The sequence below is a fragment of the Rhinopithecus bieti genome, unplaced genomic scaffold (assembly GCF_001698545.2).
Source record: "Rhinopithecus bieti isolate Rb0 unplaced genomic scaffold, ASM169854v2 scaffold_41709, whole genome shotgun sequence".
Taxonomy (NCBI): Eukaryota; Metazoa; Chordata; class Mammalia; order Primates; family Cercopithecidae; genus Rhinopithecus; species Rhinopithecus bieti.
Window position 1 is genome coordinate 30,685 of NW_016817151.1, and position 9,597 is coordinate 40,281.

The 9,597-nt window shown below is 47.2% G+C and overlaps 1 long non-coding RNA gene across 1 annotated transcript; it reads right to left on the minus strand.

The window, feature by feature from the left end:
• Positions 1–5,604: 5,604 nt before the first annotated feature.
• LOC108517796 (uncharacterized) lies at positions 5,605–6,953 on the minus strand. The gene is made up of 3 exons (XR_001882212.1): positions 6,912–6,953; positions 6,187–6,264; positions 5,605–6,047 (listed from the first exon to the last, which is right to left on the minus strand). It is a non-coding gene; the product is annotated as an uncharacterized LOC108517796 (long non-coding RNA).
• Positions 6,954–9,597: the final 2,644 nt, after the last annotated feature.

Below are 9,597 nucleotides of genomic sequence, written 5' to 3' on the forward strand. Positions count from 1 at the left end.
GTGCTAGGGCTGGGATGCATTCTGGTAATACATAGGGTAGTCATTTGCCACAGGCCAAATGCTTTCCTGCGTGTTGTATCAATAGTTTCTACTTCCCAAGGCTGGGGTGAAGTTAGTTAACAGTGATCATGTGTTCCTTTTACACACAAGGAAGCTGAGCTGCCTTGGAAAGCCATGCCCAAGATCATGCGTAAGTGGAAGTGGTGGAGTGGGATTTGAACCCAGGACGTGTGATGGCATGCCACGTTTCTTTTATTCTGTCATTGTGGCTTTGACCGTACCCACTTAATTGCTTATAGCGAGTTTGCTTCTCTAGAAAATGAGTGGACTGGACTCATATCCTTTTTATCTTCTCTGCCTTGAAGAGTTATGATCCTCTCTGAACAAGAGATAACTTTGCCAAGTGACTGCATCTCTCAGCCTGTTGCTGCACTTGAACTTTGTTCTCAGCAGCATTTTCTTAGCCATTATTTGAAGACAGTTTGGGAATTCGAAAGTAACAAATTAGAATTCCTCTAAAAACAGTCTGTATGTAGTTCAGACCTTCCTTCATTTAACTAATTTTCAACAGGGTCTTTGGGTCAGGACTAGGACTGAGACACCTATGGGACTCTAGGGATGACTTTAGGGACAAGGGGATTGGGGAGATTGGCAGCCCATAGGGGAAGGAGGGACTTACTTGGATGTCATCAAAGCCCCATGAAGAAACTCTGGGACTGAGTGGTGCTGAGTGCGCTGATTCGGGTGCCTGATGCTATACAGTTCGCAGAATTCTGCCTTGTGCCAGAATCGCTGGGGATCAGAGGAGGCTGCTATTTCAGGCATCTAAGTGCTACTGCTGCTGAATTCAGGCCTGAGCAGCTCGTCCGAGAGGGCGGGGCAGAGATGCTCCAAGCTTTTGAAGCTCCACGAAGGGTTCAAAGGAGCCTTGGAGAAGGGATTCCTGTACTGGGTGGGAAGTGGAAAGGTGACCTTTGGGTCACTTCTAACTCCTGAGTCTGTGATTCTGAGGCAAATGGAACTTTCTCTCTCCCTCAGTTACCAGTATTCACTCCAAGATCTGGCTGAGTTCATCAGAATCAAAGGCTTGTGCCTTCAAAGGGCTGGTGGAGAGAAAAGGGCCTGGGGCTTGGGAAATCTGCAGCTACCCCATGACCTCTGGCTTATCCCCCTGCTCCTCCCCTGTTGTGGCCAAGAAAAGTGGTGGGCTCTGGGACCCAACAGACCAGAGTCCACCTCCCATCAGAGTGGCAGAAAGAGATGGTGGGGGATGGGGAGGCACCATGGCACAGGGGTGTCAGAGAGCCCAAAGTTCGTTCTAAACACACATTGTTTCATCTGTGCTCTGCAACCAACTCTGCGTGTTGGTCAGACAAAAGAGCTTTAATAAATATTAGTTTAGTGAATAAATGTGTCACCTTGGTAGAGCTCTCCCTCTCCCTCGTTGTTCTTTTTTCATCAGCCAGCCTTAAAGAGAGCAGGATGGAAGATGTCTGAAGCCCTGTCCTGGAAGCTGATGTACTCAGAAGTCCCTGCCCTGGGGGCCCTGGCCTTTATGAAATGTAGACAAGCCCTTCATCCCATTATCAAGCCTTATTATTTACCCTCCCTGTTTTTCAGACAGAAAGAAGGTGCAGATGGCCCATGGGATTAAAATTGGGATTGGAACCGAGATTCTCCAAGCCTACAAAACTCCTTTCTCCTCTTCCCCTCCCCTCCCCAGGCGTATGGCTGCAACTACGCTTGTCACCATCTGAGATTGCATTGGCCACAGGAGATGTGGATGATTTTTCCATTTGTCCTGATGTTTATTTCATGCCCATCAATATCAGCCTATATTAGGACAGATGAGGTGGTTATTTACAGGCTGTGCATTTTCACACTTGGTAATTATAAACCCTTCCCTCTTCGGTCAGAGTCGTGGAGATCCATTTTGGCAATTAGCAGTTTAGTATTTGTTTAATGGGAATGTGAGAGAGTGTTCCGGCACATCAGTGCTCCCCTAATGATTTGCCTCTCTCCTCTGGAGCTGGCAGGCTTGGGCCTTTTTCACGGTAGGTGAGGCCTGATGGGGAGAGGTTGGAGGGGGGAGAAGGGAGTGTCCAGCAGTTCAGCAGCCTGCCTGCCGCTCACCTCCCCCAGCACACTAGCATGCATGCATGCACGCACTCACAACCAGTGCTGAACACGGGCTTGGATTTCCAGAGCACAGCAGCCGCCACTTGAAGGAGCCTCACACGAGAGGCCGTTAGGCCAGATGCCATTTCCGTGTGACATCTGTCAAGCCTGCCGGATCCAACTGCTGTTCCTCAAACAGCTCTGTCTCTCGGTGTCTCTCTCCCCTTCCCTCATCGCCTCCTCTCTACACCCCATCTCAGATATCCCCAGTGAGAGCCTGCTGCCCCACCCTCCAGGGTGGTGCTCAGATCCACAGCTTTGCAAGCTCAGCCAGAATGAAGCTGCCAACCAGTCCTACCTCTCACCAGAAGACTCTGCCTTCCCTGGCTTAGTGTTGAGATAGGGCCTCCTGGGACTGCTCCCCCAAGGGCACACTGGTTCTGTTAATGGCCTTCCCTTGGCATAGTCCATTCACAATAAGAAAACTCACAGCATTGGGTGTGGCTCCCGACTTAACTGTGTGGAGCATGTACGGGTGTGTGCATGGGGGCGAGGGGATTGCCAGGATGGGGCAGTGAATTGGGCCAGTGTCTGTTATGATGAGCGTTTTCTGTGTGGTAGGCACTCACTGGCTACCACATGAGCCTTCCTAACAACTCCAGGAAGCAAGACACACTGAGCATCCTTACCATCACTGCACGGCGGGGACGCGCATGGCTGAGCCTGGACTGCGTTCCAGAGCCCTCTGGCAGTTCCAGCTCTGCTGGAGGCTTGCTCCACGACTGTAGAGGAGCCCAGTGATCTCAAGCTTTTGGAATTCACTTATCTAAAAGGAACAGACCCCAATATCCTCCCTTTTCCTTTACGTTTCCAATCACTCCTCCTCTCCTGAGCCTACTGGGGCAATATACCTCCATTTCCTTGAGGTTACCTAATCACCTCTCTTCACTTTTTGATAGGATTTTAAAGCAGTGTTTGTTGTTCATCCAGCAGACAGAGGTACTGTGCAAAGCTCTTAGGGATTCCAAAAACAGAACACAGGTAAGGGAGAACAGAAGACTTAGGGACGCATCTGATTTTAACTACTGGCTCCACCATTTACCACCTGTGTGATCCTAGGCAAGTCACTTACTATCAGTGAACCACAATTTCCTCACCTATAAAATGGATGTATGATGCCACATGTGCTGGCACATGCCTGTAATCCCAAGCTACTCAGGAGGCTGAGTCAGGAGGATCGCTGGAGCCCAGGAGTTTGAGACCAGCCTGGGCAAACAAATCGAGACCCCATCCCTAAAAAAAAAGCTAAAATTTTTTAAATTTTAAAAAGAGAAAAAAAATGGGTGCATGAAATGGGTATGATAAGATCTACCTCAAAGCTGTTACAGTAATTAAATGAGCTTTGCAAATTGCCTATTACGCTCCAGTAAATGGTAGTTATTATAACAATCATTATTTCAGGAGGATAGACATTTTGTAACTTAGAGTCTGATACAGACTTGTGGAATCAAAATCTCTGAGTGGGAGGCTTTGCCTTAGGTAGATAAAATGTCTACATCTCCAGGATTGAGTTGTCTGAAGACCCCACATCTTTCAGTTCCCATGGGCAGGTGTCCCTTTGTTGAATTCATAACTGCTATCTGATAAACATTGTGGGTTTTTTCTTGTAAGCTAAATGGGAAAATAGAATGATTCCACAAGAATAAAAGAAGTAAGTGTAGGAAAAAATTAAGGACTGATAAAGGTCTTCCTAATGGGGACAGAATATTCTGGCCATTGTAAGGTGTGGGAGCCTTCTGTGAAGAGTTCAAAAAATGTTCCTAATGCCACTGAACTGTAGACCCCAAAAATGGCTAAAATGATAAATTTTATTTTATATATTTTTTGACACAGTTAAGAACAGTTTAGGAGATATTTTATTTTATTTTTGAGACAGTCTTGCCCAGGCTGGAGTACAGTACCATGATCTCAGCTCACTGCAACCTCCGCCTCCTGGATTCAAGCAATTCTCCTGCCTCTGCCTCCAGAGTAGCTGGGATTGCAGTCGTGCACCATGACACCCAACTAATTTTTTTTTTTTTTTTTTGTTTTTTAGTAGAGACGGAGTTTCACCATGTTAGCCAGGCTGGTCTCGAACTCGTGACCTCAAGTGATCTGCCCACCTCGGCCTCCCAAAGTGCTGGAATTACAGGCATGAGCCACTGCACCCAGCCCTAGTTGAGGAGAAATTATGTGGACTTTTTCTCTTGTTAGTAAAGGCCTGGGTTCAAATTAAAATAAACAGGCTTTCAGATGGATGCAAACTAGCATTTTTTGACATTTGGAATGAAGGGAAAATGTGCCTGGCAGCAGCAGCTGGGATAGAAACTCCAAGCGTGCCTCCATCACTGCAGTCTTCCAGGGGTAAACACACAGGGACAGAAAGGCTGGCTGTAGAAAGGGGAGGCCAAGAACCTGAGATGGGCAGGAAGGCAGCAGCTGGCAGGCTGAGGCTTAGACTCAAAAGCCCAGCATCTGAGCCCCAGGCCCGGCCCCACCAGCTCTAGGACAAACCAGTAGGAAAACTGAGTCTTAGAGAATTTGTAATACTCCCGTGGGGTTATTGTGACCACCAAAGTAATAATAATACCTGTGAAAATATTGGTGGTGATGGGGGAAAAAAATGGTTTTGTTAGGTTTTCTTAAAGCCCTCTGTTCAGTTTTTGCCCTTCCGAGCTACTTCTAGTATAGAACTTTGGCTTTCTTGTACCAAGACTGAGTTAAGCTTAAGGAGAGTCCTAAGAAAGTAGGATGAGGCAAGGAGTTCCTGCTCCTGACTTCTGGCAGGGGATGAATGTCTAATCTTTAGGCAGCAGAAGACCCATTAATACTTATTTACTTAGAGCCTGTCTACACACACATATGCCGTGTTAAGGCTCAACTCAGCTCTGTTTAGCCATTTAGAACGGTGGGTCTCGGCCTTGGCTGCGCCCTGGATCACTGGGGAGATTTTAAAAATCCTCTTTCGGGCTGCCCGCTCCAGAGTACTGATTTAATAGGTTGGGGTGTGGCCTTGGTGAGCAGTCATGGCTGAAAACCACTGATGTCGATTTCAGTATGAACCAATGGGATTTTCCAGTCTGCTCCTTCTTCTGCATCCTTCCTCTTTGGAGAATGGTTAAAGATAGACCAACCCCACCCTTTGCAAGGCCAGAGCATACGGAAAAGTCCTATTTCAATAAACTACACATTATTCCTGAGCTTTATGGAAGGAACCGATTTGGGTTTTGCCCAAGCTGGCAGGGAGAGAAGTGGAGACAGTGCCTTCCCATGTTCTGCGTAATCCTGGACCCAGGCAGCGACTGTCTCCAACACGGGCCCCAGGCACCTGTGGCCTGGGCAGTCCTGCCACCTCAGCCGAGTCTCGCTCTTGTAGCTTTAGCTCCTTGAGTTTACAGAGCATAAATAAGTCCTGTTAAGCCTGACACACTATAGTATCATGGTATTGCATTTGAGGGTGTTTATTTAGACTAACACTTGGAGCGTTTGAGTGGGAGCAGGAAGAGAAATTCAAGGACATTTGTTCTGGGGGAGTTTGGAGAGCTGGGTTTCTTCTCTTCCCTTTCCCCTCCTTCCTTGCATTTGACCAGATAATTTAAGAATCATTTGAAGTGCCATTTCCTGCTTTGTTCTTGATATGTATGGCATGTGGGTGTGTATATTTATATCCCCAGAGGAGTAGGACATTTCTCAGGCCGTGCATCGGCCACAGCAAAGCTCTGGAGTAGCCTCACAGCACAGAGAGTTTGCAAAAGCCCAGTGGCCAAGTCAGCGCTTCCAGAGCATCGTCCCAGCTGCCTTTGGAGTCCATGTTAGCATTCCAGGCAGAGTCTTTATGCATGGATCTTAGGAGTCGTCTCATAGAATTTCCTCCTTTCACAGAAGAAAAACTGAGGATAGAGGAGGGAGGTGACTGGTCCTCTGTGAGATCCTGGTGGGGCTGGGATTAGAACCCAGACTCCCTCCATGCTTGGTGCGGGCACTCCCCACCACACCCAGCTGCCTCCCAGCACCTGCTGAGTTACATACCAGCAACACTTTTCTCTTTAGCTGTCTCCTGGGAACAAGTTTTTTGTATCCTCAGGTCAGTTCAGCTTCACTCACCTACTATGTACTTGGGGAGCTAAAACTGTAAAACCTTCGGCAGAAGAGGCAGTGGTCCAGGGGACTACTGTAGGGTCCCACCCATTAGCCAGCTAACTGGACAATAGCATTTTTGACCTCCCTCCATGCATCATTGCATTGTGTCTTTGTTTTTTTTTTGAGATGGAGTATCACTCTGTCATTTAGGCTGGAGTGCAATGGCGCGATCCCAGTTCACTGCAACTTCTGCCTCCCAGGTTCAAGCAATTCTCCTGCCTCAGCCTCCTGAGTAGCTGGGATTATAGGCGCACATCACCATGCCCAGCTAATTTTTTGTGCTTTTAGTAGAGACGGGGTTTCACTATGTCGGCCAGGCTGGTCTCGAACTCCTGACCTCAAGTGACCTGCCCGCCTCGTCCTCCCAAAGTGTTGGGATTACAGTCGTGAGCCAAGGTGCCCAGCCTGCATTGTATCTTTAAAGGTTTCCTATTCAGCCAACACGTGAGCTGGGCTGTCTCAAGTCAAACCCCTGGATGTGGTCAACACCATCTGGCTACTTCTGAAATCACCCAGCAAGAATGCCTGGCTCACAATAAATCTTTTGACTCATTAGAAAGAGAGTTCACTCATTCATTAAATGAATTAGGATAAGAGAGGCATCACCCACTGACTTGAGTGGTAATTATTGCTGATTTTCGTGGTGCTCATTTAGTGAGGAACAAGTTGCCAATTTCTCTTGGCGCCTCTAGGATCTCTGTCTCCAACCTTGCTGATGGGGTGAGATTTAGAAGAGGTCCCTCCACATCTTAATATCTGTGCTCCTTGTAGAATGTTCCATGAAGAGCGTGCTCCATGTGGAATGTGGAACCTGATAGTTTAATTCTCTGCCACATTTAGCACTTTCCCTTCTTCTGCCCCTTTTCTTTCCTTTGCTTACTTTCTAGTATTATTTTACACTGTCTGTCTTCTGATTGTAAGTTTTCCTTGTTGTTTTGAGGGATTTTTTTAGAATAAGGACCATGTATGAGTTAGCTGTGGCCACAAGAAGGCTGTGTAACTAACCACAAAACTTCAGGGGTAGACAGTAACTGTTCATGTCACGTGTTTGGAGTACACTTGGAGTGGTTCTGCTGATCTTGGCTGGTCTCACTTGCATGTTTTGAGGGTGACTGGCTGTCCACCCATCTAGGCTGGCCTCAGCACAGGGGAGCTGGCCCTGCTCCTTGTGCCACCCATTCTTCATCAGGCTAGCCTGGGCATGCCCTTGTCATGGTGATGGCAGAGGTGCAAGAGAGAACAAGCAGGAACTTGCAAATCCTCTTAAGGCTAGGCCCAAAACAGGCATACTCTTCCCCCCACTGCATTTTATTAGCCCTAACAAATTAAGCCCAGATTCAAGGGATGGAAGTAGACTCCACCTCTTTGGGAGAAGGACAGCAAACTCACAGAGGAAAGGGTGTGAGACCATTCATATCGTCAGTCCACCATAGACCTGTGTGAGTTGTCTTTTATTTGTACTTTGGCTGATGGTTTGCAAATAGTGAATGCCTCATACATGTATGTTGCATAAAAGTATATAAAGTTACCATCTGCCAAGTTTTCTATTCAAGATTGGATTGGCTGCGTGATCTAGACATGAGTTTATCTGTTAGGTAGATCTCGACGTGAGTTTATCTGTGAATAAGAGTTTATCTGTTAGAAGGAAAGTTTGTGTCATCCTAGTAGAATCTGGATTTATCTTGCATTGGGTGCAGGGCAATTTGGTTGTCCCTCTTCTTATCATCTTTTCCATCGTGGGATCTACCATCATCATTTTTAGGATTTTAGAATATAAACGTCTGAGAGAAGGGGAACAAAGAGAGGGAGAACTTGCCACGCTGAAGTGGATCAATTGCTCCTAGATGGGAAATTTTGTTTCATGTATTGACCACTGAGTGTATGTTAAAGAGGAAGAAGCAACCTCTGCCCAGTGTCTTTAACCTTTGTTCTTGCTTCTTACCCTTAGAGTAGCTCATGGAAAGAGGGGTCTCTGGCCCGGCAGCTGCATCAGCATCACCTGGGAACTTGTTAGAAATGCAAATACTACTGAATCAGTCACTCTGGCTGTGAGACCCCGGGAGATCTGTGGCTTAACAGTCCCTCTGATGATGATTCTGATGTGGATGATGTTTGAGAATCCCTGCCCCAACTCCAGCAGCCATAGAAACTAACAGATTAGGTCCCCTTTGTTGACTCTCACACACTTCTGAGGATATTACAGCATAGTCTGAACCGTGCAGTAGTCAGAAGTATGTTCAGTACCTTCTGGTGTCAGGACAAAGACAGAGGCATCCCATTCCCCACCAGCTCACCTAAATGTTACTTTACTTTGCTTTCTATTTTTTTGGCGGGGGCAGGGGGGGTTGTTTTTTGAGACAAGGTCTCACTCTGTAGCTCAGGCTAGAGTGCAGTCATGGTTCACTACAGCCTCAATCTCCCAGGCTCAAGCGATCTTACCATCTTAGCCATCTGAGTAGTTGGGACCACTGGTGTGCACCACAATGCCTGGCTAAGTTTTTAGTATTTTTTTGTAGAGATGATGGCTTGCTATATTGCCCAGGCTGGTGTCAAACTCCTGGCCTCAAGCAATTTTCCCACCTCAGCCTCCTAAAGTGCTGGGATTACTAGACATGATTCACCATATCCAGCCTATTTTGTTCTTTCATTCACAAAGGTACACCACTAAAGATGCCAGGGCCATATCTCAAACCTGCCCCAAGTTATTAACAAGGCACATCTCAAGGTTGGAATAAGCTCCTTTTCCCAAAACAGACCGGGGTTCTGCCAGGACATGGGACAAATCATGCTGAGGATCAGATACCTCTTGTCCTTCTCTCTCCCTCGGGGGAGCCACTAGGCCTGCAGGTGCCCATTTTAGGTACAAAGAACTTTTAAGGCAGGTGAGCACATTGTCAATATGAAGTAAGTACTAGTGTTAATCATAAGGATGAGGGTGGTGTCCCTAGAGAGGGGGTATTTCATAAGGGGTTAGAGAAACTCCTGTTCCTGGCCGGGCACGGTGGCTCACGCCTGTAATCCCAGCACTTTGGGAGGCCAGGGTGGGCGGATCACAAGGTCAGGAGTTCAAGACCAGCCTGACCAACATGGTGAAACCCCTCTCTACTAAAATACAAAATTAGCTGGGCGTGGTGGCACGTGCCTGTAATCCCAGCTACTTAGGAGGCTGAGGCAGGAGAATCGCTTGAACCCGGGAAGCGGGGGTTGCAGTGAGCCAAAATCACACCATTGCACTCCAGCCTGGGTGACAGAACGAGACTCTGTCTCAAAAAAAAAAAAAAAAAAAAAAAAAAAAAAAAA